Here is a 19091-nt window from a genome sequence, read left to right on the forward strand (position 1 = left end):
GGATATCTCAGGAAATTGGCATCCATATCCATTGATGTTTTAAGCATTGCCAACCACAAAGGTGGTTGTAAAATTAGATGAACTCATGAACACACTAGAGTAGGTAGTACCAGGAGATTATATAGAAAATTTTTTGTTATAAACTTGAATAAAATGATTTAGTAGACTGGCCTAAATTATTTCCTATGACAAATACTAGAGTGACTGATAGAACAAGTCAAATAAACTATGCTAAGAGATCAATGTTATTCTCGTTCATATGTATATGTATTTAAGTGTGTAATAGCAAATACATAGAAATCGAGTAAAAACATTATTTTCTTTACAAATTTGTTATAGCTTGATTATATCTATACCTACTAAATAAACTTCATGGTAATAAAATAATTACTTCACTAGTAGATTCTAAAATTTTGAAAAAGCCTGTAAGCCAGAAACTCTAATAATGTCTCACTAATACATCTTGAAAATTGTTATCAGAAATATTGTCTATAGTAAATGAGGAGAGCAGATCCTCATATTTATCAATGTAAAGACAGATTGTGAGTTAACTGACTTGATATGAGTGTTCTGCTAGACAAAGATGATAAAATGAGTTATGGTTTTGGGAGTTCTAATGGAAATCCTAAAGAATTGTCAGTAGGCACTAAAAGCAGAAAGGAAAAGACATAGATGAAAAATAACTAAAATTACATTGGAAAATTTGAGGCAATTGACACTATACATAAGAAGCAACAATAAATAAGAATATATATCTATATATATATATTCATATGCACACATATATGTAGACATATGTGTGAGCAAGAACTAAATGAAAGAGGAATTAATTGATAATGAGAGAATAGCTGGTTATCTTATCAGTCTGCCAAGCAATACTATGCTACCATAACAAAAAATACAAATTTTTTTTTTTTTTAAAGATTTATTTATTTATTCATACAGAACTGGGGTACAGGCCAGAGGCTCAGGGGCGGTGAGAGGCTTCACCAGAGACAGAGTGGGGAGCAGAACAGGCAGATTGACGAAGTACACTGCTGAGGGAAGCAGCGGGCGGGTCAGGAGAGATCTGGCTCGCCATGTGGTCTCCTCCGGGGCAGGCGGCAGGCGGGAATCGAACTCATGCGGAAGTGGCTTCAGATTCTCAGTGCTGCGCTTTAACCCGCTGCGCCACCAGGGAGGGCCAAAAATACAAATTTTTTATAACTAAAAAAAATTGCTTCTTTTTCCCTCATGTTAAGTAAAACCCAGACCAAAATTAGATTGTACCTTTGTTCTATTGCTTCATTATAAGAATCATTCTGAAGGAACAGTTTTTGTTTTGTGGTTTTTTTTTTTTTTTTTTTTTGGCATAAAAGACTGGAGTATAGGCCAGTATTGCTGAGGATAATAGGATTCACCAGAAACAAAGTGGGAAGCAGAACAGGCAGATTTATTGAACTACATTCCTATGGGTAGCAGCAGGAAAGACAGAAGAGGTTTGCTGTGTCATATGTGAGTTTACTCCCTGGCTGGGGATAGAATTAAGACAGTAGCCATGATAGGGCTGAGACTTAACCCCTAAGACAGGGAGTCCATGAAGGAACACAGGAAACAGGATACACACCACCATGATGGCCAAGAAAAAAAAATAAATGTAGATAGCTTTTATCTCTCTAAAGAGAAAGCATGTGTTTTGAAATAACATTTGTCACTTGTTGCTCACATTTCATTGGTCAAACTAAATCATACAATCAAGGTTGATATATGGCAAGGAAATAACATTTTTTTTTCATAGGGATGGACAGCAAATGTCTTGGAGAAATAATATTTTTGAGCACAGTTACCAAAATGAAATAAGAGTCAATGGATATCAATTTGACAATTTAGGTTTTCTAAAGGATTTTCCAGCCTTTGAGGCTTGACTTCCTATCCATTCTGCTCTTGACTTCCTATTGCATTACTCTCAGTTTTTACTAATTTATACAAAAGCTTTCATGATATCAGAGTGGAAAATTACTGAGAATATCCAGAAGAACCCTAGGAGTCTTCCTGCTGGAGGAGCCTGGGGGAAGTAAGCAGAATCTGCAGCCACCTGAGGAAGAGTTAAGAAGTCCTGAAAAACTCTGGTCTATGCAACTACAGATGAATGAAGCAAGACTGATGTTTTAAAACTTAAAAAAAAAAAAATTCAACTTAGTTAACCTAAATGTTGAGTTTTAATAGAAAATTATGCACCAAACAGTCAAATTAATTTATATCTGTCTGACTTTTCTTATAGGCTTTGCAACCTCATTTTTTTTCTCTGTTTCTCCATGCTCAAGCAATAAATGGAGTAGGATTGTAAGTCAGCATTTTGCATACTGGAAAATTGTAATCTCTAAAATCTGTTAAAACTAGTTAAAAAAACAGAATTGATGTGAACATGATGTGAAAATAATCTACTGGTATTTCTTAGATGCACATAGATCCTTATTCGCAAACATTCTCTATATCTTCTTTAAAATATCAACAATACATTTGATGCTATCTATGCAGCTAGAAATATGAAAAAATCAACTTAACTGTTTTTAAGTAAAAGGTAACAAAAACTGGCCCTCCCTGGTGGCGCAGCGGGTTAAAGCACTGCACTGAGAAGCTAAAGCCACTTCCGCATGAGTTCAAATCCCGCCTGCCCTGGAGGAGACCACATGGCGTGGCAGACCTCTCCTGGCCCGCCCGCTGCTCCCCTCAGCAGTGTGCTTCGTCGATCTGCCTGTTCTGCTCCCCACTCTGTCTCTGGTGAAGCCTCTCACCGCCCCTGAGCCTCTGGCCTGTACCCCAGTTCTGTATGCACAAATAAATAAATCTTTAAAAAAAAAAAAAAATTGCTTTGCTTTAAAAAAAAAAAAAAAAGTAACAAAAACTAAATGATTGTTGATTAATGATACTATGAAAAGAAACCAAATGTGATATGTTTTTAAATCCAATTTGAAAATTTATATACCTATTTTAAAAAAAAGCTAGGTAAAAATCTAATCTTCTACAAACACTAGGATGGGCTTTTCCCCTTAAAACTGGTCCTGGTCCTGTGAGAAGTCTTTTTATTTATTTCCTTTTCATTAGGAAACAGGTGCCAATTAATTGCAAATGTACTTGATGAAACCTCACAGGGCATTTTATGTTGTATCAGTTAAATTCCCAGTTCATGTTTGAAGATTTTATAACCAAATTCATTACTATTAAATCATCATAAACACTGCATGCATTATGTTATACTTAATCACATGACAATAAAATGTGTCCAATATTTAATTAGAAACTGAAAAACTTAAGTGAATGTTAAATTTCTTCTTCATCAAATATTTTCTCTTCATCCAGTCAAAAATAAAAAAGGAATAAGAAGAAAACAATACGTTCTGAAGTGCAAGATGGAAAGAAGCTATTGGTTAGCACAGAGCAACCTATGTGTTGTCATAAATCAAATAGGGACAGCCCAGAGCAGGTCTTCCAAAATTTCAGTGTCCAAATATTTTGGAGATCTTTTTAAGCTGCCTATACTCAGTATATCTGGGAAGGTCCAGATGTTCTTTGTTACTGCAAGTTTCCAGGTAATGTGGTTGCTGTGTTCCATAAATAGCCAGATGCTAAATGATGGTAAAATCTTTGCCAGAATTGCTGCAGAGAGACAGCAGAATACAGAAGGGATTCTACCCCACTTTCTTCAACTAGCTTTAGGCTCAAATCATTTCATTTCTAATCTGTTTGGGACTGCTTCAGTGAACAAAGGTCAACAATAGAACTGGATAGGGATGTGAGTAAGGACAAATAGAAAAAAACCTTTACACTGCTGGCCTTTATCATAATTTTAACTTTACTTCACTTCAAAGATTCTTGTCTGAAAATATAACTCAGTCTCTCAGAAGCACTAATCTTTGATCACAAAGTGGTGAGGCGGGGTGTTTTAAGTGCTTTCATAATTCACTTCCAGTGACCAAGAAGAGTTGATGGGCTGTTCAGGGAAAGTTATTAAGACTAAAGCTGTGACAATGTGATTCATTTTTAGGAGAATTGATCTCCTGTAACTACAAAATTAGTATTATTTTCAATGGAATATTGCTCAGCAATCAAAAAAGATAAACTCACGCCATTTGCTACAACATGGATAGAGCTGGAAGGAATCATGCTTAGCGAAATAAGCCAGAAAGAAAAAGAAAAATACCTGATAGTTTCACTCATAGGAGGGGTGTAAGGAAGCAGGAAGTAAAAAGTAATTGTGGGTCCTCCCTGGTGGTGCAGTGGGTTAAAGCACAGCACTGAGAATCTAAAGCCACTTCTGCATGAGTTCGATCCCCGCCTGCCCCGGAGGTGACCACATGGCGTGACAGACCTCTCCTGACCCGCCCACTGCTCCCCTCAGCAGTGTACTTCGTCGATCTGCCTCTTCTGCTCCCCACTCTGTCCCTGGTGAATCCTCTCACCCTCCGCATCTCTGGCCTGTACCCCAGTTCTGTGTGAATAAATAAATAAATCTTTAAAAAAAAAAAGTAATTGTAATAAAGCCACTCTATGAGAGATGAAGGGAAACAGGATCAAGGCAGGTGGGAAGAGCACAGGGGCCATGGGCACGCAGGTAAATTGGTGGTAGGAGTTCCATGGTGGTTAAAATCAAAATGAAAAAGCACACATTGTACAAAAATGAAAAACTATGTAAAAATATTTAAGAGACAAAATAATAAGTAAAATTAGTGTTAGTTGACTGTCCAGGGAGTGGTCCAAAAGGATCTTTGGTTTGATGGCAACCTAGTGCTTTTCAAAAGACCAAGAGGACCACCATCTTTTCTACTATCACTTATGGAAACGCAGCTTAGTTCTTCCCACTAGTGATTTATAAGCTAATGACAATGCTTCTGAACATTTTTCTTTCAGGTTGGAGCTGAGTACTAGATGCTTTTACTGCTTAAAAAAAAAAAAAAGAAGAAGAAGAAGCTCTTGTCCACAGCACATCTAAAAGACTTGCCATTAAGCTCTCTGTTATTCGCCTCTCTTCTGCTTCTGCTGACAAGGTAAGCATTAATTGTGGCCTGAGTGCTAGCTTTCACATTAATGTTCATCAAATACATTATTAGCTTTTTTTGATAATACAAATCATATAAAGTTAAAACTTAAAATATTTCTATTTGTCAAAAAAGTGACTAACATGAAATTGATAATAGAAATAAACACTTTAATTCATTCCATTAAGCATGGAAAGGAAGATAAATTTTCTGCCTTCAATGATTTATTTAATGAAATTATAAAATGTAGTTTTTGGTCACAAAAGAAGATTTGAGTAGCTCAAAACAGGCTGGAGAAAAAAATGCTGCCATTAATTGCGTTTTAATTTGCAGTACCAAAGACAATACTGGGATACCAGGCTACGTTCACCTTCATAAGAAGCTATAGAAACTGATATGACTATGCAACTTTTGATGAAAAAAATGCATCTTACAGAATAATATCTGATATACTTAACTGGAAACACACTTTACTTTTTAAACAAATTATACTGCCAAGGCATTTTCTTTAATTTTTAATATACTAAATTTGTACTTAACTGATAATCTTTATTTTTGCAAAAGATCATTTGCCATACAATTGATAAGATAGAGCTTCAAATTATTTATTCCAACATGAGCAATTTTAGTGTCACCTGACTGCTTGTAGAATATATAGCTTCAAAGTTTGTTATGACAGATTTTTTATTAATTATGCACAATGCAGAATCATATAGTTCAGCTGGTATTTTACTTCTTGTGAAAAACACAATGTATTAGGGAAAAATTATCTTCACTTTACTCTTTCTTCTCTCTTCTCTGCCACATTAGGTCCCAGATTCTCCTGACTTATAGCATCTCAGAAAACAGGTTATAGGTAATGAATAAAACAATGTTGAGGTTGTATTTTGTAATAAGTCCTTCCTGTATTAAATAATTCCTCTATATAAACTTCCAATCTACACAGAAATGCCCTCATTTCTAATTTAGCAAGTGTGTAGCAAAGGAATTGAAGTGAATGATTACACTTTCTGATCTGGACAGGAATACAAGGTGCTGGGAGCACTCTCTCCTTCTTGCAGTGTGTTACAATATAACCTGCCAGTGCATGTCAATCAGGGGTCTAAGAAAAAATACTTCAAAGAGTATTCCAACCTACATCCCCTATAATGGGCCTAAAATGTGCCTCAGGTGGTATGATTTAAGTAATTGTAAATGCCTGTGGGCAAAGTTTTCTAGTCCTTGACATACATATTACCTGAATTTCAGAAGCTCATAAAATTGATAGTAACTATTACCAGATGGGAAAGAAGACAAATCTGATCATGAAAAATGCAATTTTTTTCTTATAGTGAATATCACCACTTTCATTCTTTGGAAAGTTAATTACAACCTTAAATGGCTGAAATCCAAAATGTAATTATGCACATTTTTAAAAAAGTTATAAAGCAAAATTCCAAAGGTTGGTTTCTACAAGATATTTTTGCCCACCAGAAACTAAAGGAAATTGTACCAAAGATGCCTAAATGAATATGTTTTACCTGTTTTTTTGTTTGTTTGTTTGTTTAAAGATTTATTTATTCATACAGAACTGGGGTACAGGACAGAGATGTGGAGGGTGAGAGGACCCACCAGAGACAGAGTGGGGAGCAGAACAGGCAGATCAAGGAAGTACACTGCTGAAGGGAGCAGCAGGCGGGTCGGGAGAGGTCTGCCGCGCCATGTGTAACTTCTCTGGGGCAGGCAGGGATCGAACTCATGCGGAAGTGGTTTATGCTTCTCAGTGCTGTGCTTTAACCCGCTGCGCCACCAGGGAGGGCCCTGTTTTACCTGTTTTTATAAATATACACTTGTTTTGGTCCAGGAAGTCATCAGGTAACCACTGGCAAATGTGCTTCAGTTCTAAGATCAAGCTCACCATACCCTCCACTGAAAATGACCACTTCAGCTTGATGTCATGAAACAGAGGGCATTGTCTACCTTAGTCCAGAAATGACTACACCAATTTTCTAACATGTTATGGTTTCTCAAATACCTTACTAGATTTTCAGTCAACTTTCCAACCAAACTAAATGTCTTTTTAAAGATTTATGTATTTATGCATACAAGAGCTGAGGTGCAGGCCAGAACTGCAGAGGGTGAGAGGTTAACCAGAGACAGATTGGGGACCAGAAGAGGCAGATTGACTGAAGTACACTGCTGCTGAGGGGTGAAATGGGTGGGTCAGGAGATGTCTGCCATGCCATGTGGGTCACCTGGCAGGGAATCGAGCTTGTGCTGCAGTAACTCTGGTAGCTTCATAGTGTTGTGCTTTAACTAGTTGTACCAACTAGGAAGAGCCCCAAAAATAAACATTTTAATCATTAGGAAGTTTTTACTATATAGTGAATATAATGTAACATATTGAAGAGTGTATAAGCACAATTATATCTTGAAGAAATATGATAAAAATGCAAAGATTTAAAAAATCTATATAGTCTGTATTATTTAAAATTATAAGATATTGCTATGGAACATCAAAATTGAGTTAAATAAATGGCAAAATCTGTGTTTCTGCTAGGAAGAATGTATATTGTAAATATGCTATTTTCCCTAAATCAATTATATGATCTGAAGAACTATTTGATAACACAAATCAAATCCCTTAAGAACATACATATCTTCTAGAAATTTATCTAAAAGACCAGTGTACTATAGATAAACTTTTCTGTGATACAGGCAAATCACTTTCATGACTGACATTAGCAGATTTATTACATAAGCTAGAATATATGAAACTCTACTTTGCAGACTTACATAATTATTATGCCTGCAAAATATTTAAAGTTGTAAAACTTTCCACATTAATTTTATGATAAAAATGAATTATAGGATACTATAAAATATAGTTCCATTATAAATAATTAAGATACTCAGATAAATAATTTCAAATGTATATATAGATAGAAAAAAAGCTGAAACAATATGAACCAAGCATGTATTAGTGGTTACCAACAGTGTTGAGCCAACAGTTCAACAGGATTATAAACAATTTTTGTTCTACAAAAAATAGTTTCCTATGGGTTCCAAGTGCTATTTCATTGACTTAGCTTATAAATTATGAAGTAGTATTAAAACAGAAATACAGAGAAGATAATTACAAATGGCAAATTTAACATATTAATTTTATTCGATAATCTAACCTAGGAAATAACCCCATATCAGTTTGTCACATCCTATTCACAGATAAGATATCTAATCCCATTGTTTGGAATTATCAAGGTGCTAAAATAATTCTCTCCTCTTTTATCTCACATTTGAGTTCTATGTCTAATTCTTGGACAGTGTAAGAGTGTCACAGCTGATAGCCTGTTACATTTAGATTTTTGTGTAGTTTTCTTTTTTACATTGAAGGCAGTTTTTCAGGAAATATGTGCCTCATCTTTAATTTTCTCAGGTTTGTGAAAATCAAGAATATTTGACTTTATATGCTGGCTAAACTGAATCCTCCTTTTCAAATGGCAGAGAGCTGTTCTCTCCACAAAGAGGTAATCCATGCTCCAGGGGATAACTGCCTACTTACTCTTGCCTGGCATGCATAACAAAGCTTCATCATCCAGAGCATGTTGTACATCTCAACTAGAGAGAAAACTAATCAATTTTCTACAGATGTGTTCATTCTAATCCTGTGACATCAAGAAGTCTGTAAGTGCGTTTTCTTGTAACAATATGAGATGGCAAGGTGAGAATGAGGAAAATGAGGCAATAGAAAGTCATGCCACATTCTGAACCTGCTCAGTGACAACTTCATAGTTTGACACTACAGTTGTTTCTGATCCAATATAGGCTACTTGATCTAAAGTGGAAAAAATGTTTTATTAAGGCTGTAGAAATATACTAATATTGTATGCTATAAGACCTCAATTTTCTGGAAGCAAATAAACAAAAGTCCTCAGTACCTTTGCCCATGATGTTATTTCTGCCAGGAATTCTCACACCACTACCATTTCATTGAGTTCATACCCAATTGTCTCTCAGTTTCCACTTTAATAAGATTTTTCTTTATAAACATTTATCTGACTATTACTAATGTCACCAACTAATGACCATAGTTTGTCCCATGCTATATGACAATCCCTTAATTTAGCTATTTGCCTTCCCCAACAAGTTGGAAACTATGGTGAGGCAAGAATCATGTCTCTCTTAGACATCATTTTATCCTTCACATCTAGTTCAATACTTAGTACATTGATGACCTCATTGGTCACAAAGTGGGTAGGCACCAATGTTTCTCCTCTTGCATTTGAAATTAAGATAAGCTATAATTTTGGGTGTATCATTAAAAAATTAGAAAAGCTCCCAAAAGAACATTGTGAGTCCCCTGTTCCTCCCACACTGAAGTATTTCTCTTAGCAATACCTATAATATATTACCTAGTCAATGTTGTTAGGTCTTGACTCTGTGAATCTCAGGAGATATTAAACATGGAACGGACAAGAGGTTCACTTATGTGAGAGTATTTTAGTAAATGAAAAAATATATATACTCAATCCTAAGGACAAGGAATATGGTGAAAATTTGGAACACAGAATGAAGAATTTGAAATTGGTTAAGATTTGTAGCGATAAGAGGTTAAGCATTAGCAAAGCCTGCCTAGTGAGATTAAAACATTTAAGGAGTCAGTAGCCCACCTTGATAGTTTAAATTACTTTGGTTGGTTGAGAAGCAGGTAAAAGAGAGGTTTAAGAGGAATTAGATTAAGGTCAAATGTGCAAGAAGCTAAGTTCAAAAATACAAATCTTAAAAGTGTGTCCAAAAGAAGATTATGTTACTAAAGATGACATGATTTAAGATACAAGCTCTATGGAAGCATTATATAGTGGATCATTGGCATGGAAAAGGAAAATGTCAGCTACTTTGTAAGACCTTATTCTAGTAGTCAATTTGAGATAGGAAAGCAGTTCACAAGAGTTATCATTGAGTCTGGTGGTGTCCTGGTGAATCATGTGTGGTGTAAGAAGAACAGAGAATTTTCCTGAAAAGTGAATACATTACATTCACCACACATATTAAATTAAATGGAAATGAAGCTAGACAGTGAACAAAATGTAAACAGTTCTTATATACTCAGAGACTATAGGTGTTAACAAAAAGAAAAGCAAAAAAATCTTTTGTTACATATAGATATTACATTTACATCCAAGAAAAATTGCAATTTAGTGATTGTAATCTGGAAATTTTATGAAACTGAAAACTCTAATAAAACCATCACTCATGAGAAATGACACCTTTTCATTTTATATTGAGTGTACAAATATGTAATTCAGCTTTACCTTTGAACTTTTTTATGATATCAAAATGGAACATAGCAGTGCATTTGGGGCAAACATTAAAATCCTTGCTCATAAGAATATACTGAATTAGTAAATGTAGTATTTTAAAACTTTTGATATATTATGGTAGTTGAAGATAAAATATATTTTATAGAAATTGCTTTTTACATTCAATTTTCCGAAGTTCTGAAATCCAAATAATAATATGGTATGTATAATTTAAGAATTAAACCACAAGTGTGCATTTTAAAAAGATGCACTAAGAATCTGAATCAATATCTTTGCACTAAACATCAAAACTGTAACTTAAAATGTGTGTTAGTGCTATTGGCTCAATTTTTAATTGAAAGTTTTTAATAGAAAGACTACATATTCCTAACACTTTAGCTACTACTTAGCATCCTTCCCAGTTTCAGAAGTTTTCAAAAAACAGCACAAGTGAATATATATCCTTCACTTCTAAACATACCATTTCTACAGAGAGAAATTAACTTCATATATATATATATATATGTCCTTCTCTTAATTCAATTGATGTACTGAGTATTTAAACATATCACTTTGCTATATGGATTACTTTTAGCTTTCAAAGTAGAGGTGGGGGGGGAATGTAAAAAGACAAATTAAAAATTTGGAAATACAGTTCAAAATAGAAATTGAGAAGAGTTGGAATTATTTAGCAGAGTATAATACTAAAAATTATTTTTTATGTGATTAGTATGCACTGCTCCTACTTAAAGCTTTTCTTCAGATAGTTGGAGATAGAATTCAATAAGTTGCTTAAAAGATCTTTTAAATAGATCTTCGTACTGTTTGTATTAGCCTGTGCTCTTCTTATAGAAGGAGAAGCACATTCCTGTCAGGGCTATTAAATTTGGGTGAACAATGTGATTAACCAGGTGGCCAATAAAATGCTGGTGTGGGCCTCCCTAGTGGCGCAACAGCTTTAAGCACAGCACAAAGAAGCTTAAGCCTGTTCCGCATGAGTTCGATCCCGATCCCCGCCTGCCTCGGAGGAGATCCACATGGCGAGGCAGACCTCTCCTGACCCCCTCTCCCGCCCCCGCTACGCCTCTCAGCAGTGTACCTCATCGATCTGCCTATTCTGCACCCCACTCTGTCTCTGGTGAATCCTCTAACCCTCCGCCATCTCTGCCCTGTACCCCAGTTCTGTATGAATAAATAAATAAATCTTTAAAAAAAAATGCTGGGGCTCTCCCTGGTGGCGCAGCGGGTTAAAGCACAGCACTGAGAAGCTAAAGCCACTTCCTCATGAGTTCAATTCCCGCCTGCCCCGGAGGTGACCACATGGCGTGGCAGACCTCTCCTGACCCGCCCGCTGCTCCCCTCAGCAGTGTACTTCGTTGATCTGCCTGTTCTGTTCCCCACTCTGTCTCTGGTGAAGCCTCTCGCTGCCTCTGAGCCTCTGGCCTGTACCCCAGTTCTGTATGCACAAATAAATAAATCTTTAAAAAAAAAAATGCTGGTGTGAGGGAAATAAATCAGTTCCATATAGTCACACACATTCTTTGTTCAATTTTCCAGTCATCCTTCCCTGTCACAAATATCAAGGGAGTTCATTTGCTGTTTTGTTGTATTAAGATACCAACATTTCTGCATTTTGTTGCCATAGCAAAACCTAACCTTTCCTGACTAATGCAGACGTTGTTACCCCTAAAAGACTATACCATTCTCATGTGACTCTATTTCAGGGAAAATAGGAATTCCCTATAATATACACATACCTTTTCAGCACATAAATCATATCTAAAATTCTACCATAACAGATGTTGGTATAAATTATTAATGTATTTTTGTCTTTAAAATACAAAGACTTTGGAAAAGAAAACATAAAAAAAGTGTATCAAATACCAAAACTAAAGTGTACATAAGATAGCTCCAACTAGTAGTAATTTCAGGTAACTAATAGGCATACGTTAATATAAATGTCTTGGCAACTACAGATCTGAATAAAGGCAGGGAGAATCTACAAAACAACTGTTATAAGAATCTAGAATAATGATGAAAAAGAATTATTGAAAACTAAAAAATGTCAATTTCAGTGCCATTCTAAGAGAAGAGGGAGTCCCCAATGAGATTATACTAAAAATACTGTTTGAATACTAATACTTCAAAATTTATGAGATAAAAGGTAAAAGTTCATAATTTAATTTTTAAATACTGTTTGTTTTTGTGTAATGCAGAATAGTATAAAATAAAAATGAATCTCTATAATGTCCCAACTGACATAATAATTAAACCTTTTCATAAGAAAATAAATTATGTACAAACTTTAAAAATGTTAAATAGTTTGTGCCCTCCTTGGTGGTACAATGGATTAAAGTGCAGCACTAAGAAGCTAGCCACAGCCCCCTCAGTAGGAGTTCAATCCCTGCCCAGGGAGGTGATCCACATGGCTCTGCAGACCTCTCCTGTCTTGCCCTCTGCTCCCCACAGCAGAGTACTTCATCAGTCTGCCTGTTCTGTTCCCCACTCTGTCTCTGGTGAATCCTCTCATTGCCCCTGAACCTGTGGCCTGTACCCCAGTTCTGTGTGCATAAATAAGTCTTTTTTGAAATAATTTTTTTAAAGAATGTTATATAGTTTATAAAATCACAAAAAGTTAAAGCCCTTTTTCACAGTTAAATGCTATCAGCATTTTAATGTCCTTTGTAAAAAATACTGTCATATAACAGCATATAACTTTATGAACATTTCCTTTACCATTGCTCCATTTATATTTCCATTTATTTAATCCTAATATACATATAGATATATTCTTTATATTTATACAAAATGTGTCACATTGCATCTTTTGCATAAATACAGTCCCTTAATTATTTTTCTTTTAATAACAATCATGAAAGGTTTTCTAAATGACCACATGTCTTATTTTTATAATAGTCCCCAAGTATCTGATTCAACCAGTCTCCTACTGGAGAACTTGGAATTGTGTCTAATTTTGCTGACATAGACAATATAGTAATAGTTAACCTTCTTCATACATCTTCCCATTAATTTGCAAATACATTTTGGTTTTTTTATTTTAAATTTATTTTTGACATATTCATTACATCATCATTCATTTTTGCGCAATGTATGATTTCCCTGTGAAATTCCCACCCCCAGTTCACCCTGCACCACCACCATAGTCCCTTATGCTCTTCCCACTCCTGTCCTGGTCCTTCTTCCTTCTCCTCCATACAGAATATCTCTGATCTATAGTTGTCTGGTGATTTTTATTTTTACTTTATTATAGTTACTTTGCAAATACATCTTTGAAGTAAATTCCTAGTCTAAAGTTGTAGAATCTGTGTGCATTTTAGACAGTTTGGTGTATTGCCCCCCCAAAAGTTGTATTGATTTATACGCCCACCAAATATATATGTTTATTTCCCTATTGCTAAATTTGTCCTAAATAATACCACCTATTTTTCAACTTATTGAGGTAGGGTTAGTGTATAAATATGTAAATTATTTTAAATGTACACCTTCACCAACTTAAAATTTTTTATCTCTAATAGTTTAAAATAAATATCTTTATTTTGATTTTAACTTATAAATGAGATCACTTTTTTACATATTTTATAAGTATTTTCATTTTTATAACGATTCATAATCTGAAATATTATTTGAAATAATTAATGTGAGTGGAAGTTTATTTAGTTTATCAAAAACATAAGTGAATCTGTATCTAAATCAGCTTTGTTCTGTGCTATATTTTTATTCATGTCCTTTGGTTTCTGAGAAGAATATATAGTAATGCAGGATTTAAATGTGAAATGGTAAAATAAAGATTATACATAAAATACAAGATACATATTATATATATAATAAATTACATTTATATAGAATAATATATTATATTCCCATAGAATATATATCTTGCATTTATATCTTATATAGATAAGATATATATAAAATGAAGAAGAAAGAAGGTATAGTAAAAAAAGAAAATAGAAAATTATGATAATACTACTCAATTTGCTGCATTTTCCAACAATCTCACAAAGTTTAAAACAAAAAATTAAGAGTTAGCACAACGGAAATTTGTGATTTTCTTACCTTGTGAACTGAAAATGTCTACCAAATTGAAAAAAAAAAAAGATGTATTTTCTTTGCTTAAACTAGTATTTACAGTGAACTTAAATATTACCTTGATGATTCTGAAAATTATTATACAGATTTTTGTTTTTTTTTCTTCTTATTAATATTGTTCTTTGAAGTAAATTCCTAGCCTGAAATTAATATTGTTCTTAGAGTAGACTCTGTTATGGTTTTCAATTAACTTGAAATAATGGTTCTCTATTAGACATACACCAACCAAGAACTTAACTTTTTTATTAAGAATTTAACTCTTAACCACTTTATAAATAATATCAGTATTGTAGTCTTAGTTTACTAACTCAGGAGGAAAATAATATTTTTATAACACTTTATAACTTTTAGTATGAGCTCACCCTCCAGCTGGCCTAGGGATCTTAAGTCATTTTAGAATTATCTTTGGCTGTCTACATAAGACAATGATAAATTCCTAATATTTCAGGTGTAGATATGGATAAGTAGTACAAAATTTGGATGGACATAGATAATATTTATTTCAACATCTGTTGTCATTGGCATCCAGTAAAACTTAGTCAATCAAGTATATTCTGAGTAATGTCTCACTTGAATCTTAATGCATCTTAGGATTCCTTTTCTATCTTAAAATTCTGTCTCTCAAGTATAAGGAATAGGATTACATAAGGCCCTGTACAATGCTCATCTACCCTGATCTAATCAGGCAGATCTAATCAGGGACATTGAAAGAGTTTGAGGAATACTGCGAGACTCCCTCAAGCCCTTTTTCCCAAAAGTATCAAGTAATTATTTTTGGGCTCCTAGTTTAGTATATAAACTAGATGAATAAACTGAGCCACCACATTTAGCATTAAAGGTATTTTTTTATCCCCACGACTTATCCTGCTTCTCCTGGTAGTCAATAAAACTACCTTATTTAGAGAAGAAATAGAAATAGCATTTGGGTTAGAGAAATTCTGCCAAGATTTGTTATAATACCTCAAAATCACTATATAGCCTGTGGCCTAGATTGTGAAACTCAAAACCCTAGAATGGACTTCTTTCATTTCCTCTTCCTTTTATGATGCTATTCCTTTCCTGAAGCACAGTGCAGCATACTTAGCCACTTACAAGTGAAAATAGTCATGAATTAAAAGAAAATATATGTAAGCATTTATCAAAATAGTGTCCTGTTCAACACCAGTGGCAACTCTCTGGGGTATTTTTCCAACCAAGAGGTATTATGAATCAAATGTTCAAATGATTTTCAGTGTTTTTAAATTTCAAAATTCATTATTGCCATTACAGGTTTTTGCCCAACTATACCCTTTCAAGTTGCTTAACTAGGTATCTTCATCTCTTCTTCTATGGCCCTCAATCTTGGGAGGTTGCCTTAGAAGCACTAGAAAATTTACAGCTTTATAACTAGAACAATAACATCTTTAAAAGTTATAGCATATAGGGCCCTCCCTGCTGGCGCAGTGGGTTAAAGCACAGCATTAAGAAGCTGAAGCCACTTCAGCATGAGTTCGATCCCCTCCTGAGAGGTGACCCACACGGCGCGGCAGACCTCTTCTGACCTGCCCTCTGCTCCCCTCAGCAGTGTACTTTGTAGATCTGCCTGTTCTGCTCCCCACTCTGTCTCAGGTGGATCCTCTCACTGCCCCTGCACCTCTGGCCTGTACCTCAGTTCTGTATGCATAAATAAATAAATCTTTAAAAAAAAAGTCATGGCATCTAAATCATCTCCATTCCCCTTTCCTGCCAAAATGTCTCATACAAACATGTAATACTTAGAAACACTGGCAAGTGTCTAGTGCTTGGAATAAAGGTGACAGTGGTAACTTTTTTTTCTTTCCTTAATTTTACCTTATTTCCTTCAAAAACATCTATAATTACTTGCAGTATTTTATTTCAATTTGAAACATATTTACATTTAACAAGCCATATAAATAAGTCACTAGCATTCAGATGCATGTTACAAACATCTTTTTATTCAGTAGCTTTGCATTTACTACAAATACCAGTAAGTGTCATTATTTAAGAAAAAGAAAAGTGAAAAAACATAGACAAGTAAATTTAGCTCACCCAAAATAAGACAGGAAACGATGAAACCACCTTTCACTATTTGTATTCCACTTTTACTGAAAAAAAAAACAAAACAAAAAAAAAACTTGATTCAGACACATTGACAGGCTAAAAGCTGCCTTGGCCAAGAGGAGAAACTTAGTGCCTTAGTAATCAAAGTGAAGAACTTCTAAAATAAGGAGTCTAGGAAATGTTTCATCTAGGGAAGGCACAAAGCCCTGCTGCATGAAGGTTGAAGCAATTACTGAAATGTCAGGGTTGCACAGCAAAGAGAAGCTATGAAGATTCTTATGGTGGGTGACAGGTTTTTTTATTTTTTATTTTTTTATAGCATTCACTTTACAAATGTTTTTGGTAAATGTGTGCTTCAGAGGGAGGTAGTTCAGAAATTTTCAGGATAGTTGTATCAGGAATGAAAGACATGAGCAATTGAGAAACTGAAAGAAGTGTCTCTTGGATGTTAATGCTTTACTGGAACTGACATTTTAGAGGTACAGAAAGTAATTTAATAGAAGCCATGACGTACCCAAGATAGTTTGTCCTTTGAAAAATCTAGCAGGGTGGTGTGGGGAGGACAAAGAGGTGAAACCTGAAGCATTTGTGCACTCTGACCAATAGAACACATTCTAGGGGAAATTTTTGGAGCCTTTCAAAATTGAGTTCGAAGAACACCAACCTTATAGACAGGTTTGCAGAATATATGCACAACCAAGGTGATGAATGAAACGCGAGCAACTCTTTCTCTATTGCATTGATTTTCGAAAATTTCTGGTTACGAAATAGAAAAGTATTTTATTCTCAATCACTCTCTTAAAGCACACATCACAAGTAACATCAGCTTTTATTATTTGTTTTTGTTTGTTTGTTTGTTTTTTGCTTGATTCTCACAATGATATCCATAACAATGTCAAAAGTTTGCATTAAATAGAAGAGTACTGGCCCTCCCTGGTGGCGCAGCGGGTTGGGGCACTGCACTAAGAAACTAAAGCCACTTCCGCATGAGTTCGATCCCCGCCTGCCCCAGAGGTGACCACGTGGCGTGGCAGACCTCTCCTGGCCCGCCCGCTGCTCCCCTCAGCAGTGTACTTCGTAGATCTGCCTGTTCTGATCCCTGCTCTGTCTCTGGTGAATCCTCTCACCCTCCGCATCTCTGGCCTGTACCCCAGTTCTGTACGAATAAATAAATAAAATCTTTAAAAAAAAAATAGAAGAATACTAAAACAGGCAGAATAAATTGCCCTTATTTGAATACTAGTAGTTGTACTAAAATGTTCTTTCTTTTTTTTCCCATTGCTTCATTTATACTTTCAATTTGAGGACTATCATCTCATAACTTATTGTGAATGGTTTTTTTAAATAGATAAATACTAGGGACTTAATAAAGTCTGAGCAGATAGTGATTTTAAGAAGGAAAGAACCCCTCAAATTTTAGAGAATTATATTAAGTGTAGGCAATTTTTGATAATTGTACAAGACTTAGTACAATTAGTCACTGTTTTATGATATGTTGAAAAAGACTATAGAGAGATAATATGATTATTGGTCTTAGAAAGAAAAGTGTGTAACTTTTGAATATTTCCAAGCAAGCATACAAAGTTGTTTAAAATAAACTCAGTACATGATGTCCTTAAATTTGGAAATTATATATTTTGATCCAGTGTAGGTTCATATTTTGGGAATGAATGTAGAAAATTTATGGGGAAAAGGTAAGTTATTTTTCTTAAGTGAATAGTTTCTGGGATAATATGAGTGTCGCCCTTATTTATTTATTTATTTTTAAGATTATTTATTTATGCATACAGAACTGGGATACAGGTCAGCAGTGCAGGGGATGGTGAGAAGATTCACTAGAATCAGAGTGGGGAGCAGAACAGGCAGATGGATGAAGTACACTGGTGAGGCGAGCAGCAGGCAAGACAGGAGAGGTTTGGTGGGGCCATGTGGGTCGCCTCCTGGCCGGGGATCCAATTTATCTGAAGTGGCTGTGGCCAGCTTGCAGTGCCTCCCTTTTAATAACTTGAAATTTTTCCCTTAATGGAAATCTGAAAACTCAGTAGAATATATAGATAAGTGAATGAGGAGTGTGGGGTTACTATGAAACCTCCTTATCAACTCTGATAATATGTTGAGAAACTAAATATAAAAATTGCTATCATGGCCCTCCCTGGTGGTGCAGCGGGTTAAAGCACTGCACTAGGAAGCTAAAGCCACTTCCGCATGAGTTCGATCCCGCCTGCCCCGGAGGTGACCACATGGCGTGGCAGACCTCTCCTGGCCCGCCCGCTGCTCCCCTCAGCAGTGTACTTCGGAGAACTGCCTGTTCTGCTCCCCACTCTGTCTATGGTGAAACCTCTTGCCTCCCCTGTGCCTCTGGCCTGTACCCCAGCTCTGTATGCACAAATAAATAAATCTTTAAAAAAAATTTCTATCATAAATAAATCAATGTTTAATAAAAATATTATGTTCTATGTCAACATTTGACTTGATTTTGCTTCTAGCAATGAATCATATCCAAATTAATGTCCTAAATAGGTTTTATAAATTGAAAGTTGCAGCGCCAGCACGACAGCAGAGATGGTCTGAGTGAAGGACGTCAGGATTAAAACACACACTTCTTGGTCAGCAAGCAAAGGCACAC

General features: G+C 35.1%; 1 long non-coding RNA gene across 2 annotated transcripts in view; it reads left to right on the forward strand.

The window, feature by feature from the left end:
* The window catches only part of LOC105853733, a 162255-nt gene that overhangs the window by 43384 nt on the left and 99780 nt on the right, over positions 1–19091 (forward strand). For both annotated transcript variants that reach the window (XR_001145518.1, XR_001145519.1), the window contains one exon: positions 4888–5024. This is a non-coding gene — a long non-coding RNA (uncharacterized LOC105853733). The remainder of the gene's footprint in view (positions 1–4887; positions 5025–19091) is intronic.

The sequence above is a fragment of the Condylura cristata genome, unplaced genomic scaffold (genome assembly GCF_000260355.1).
Source record: "Condylura cristata isolate star-nosed mole 26May11 unplaced genomic scaffold, ConCri1.0 scaffold00002, whole genome shotgun sequence".
NCBI classification, from domain to species: domain Eukaryota; kingdom Metazoa; phylum Chordata; class Mammalia; order Eulipotyphla; family Talpidae; genus Condylura; species Condylura cristata.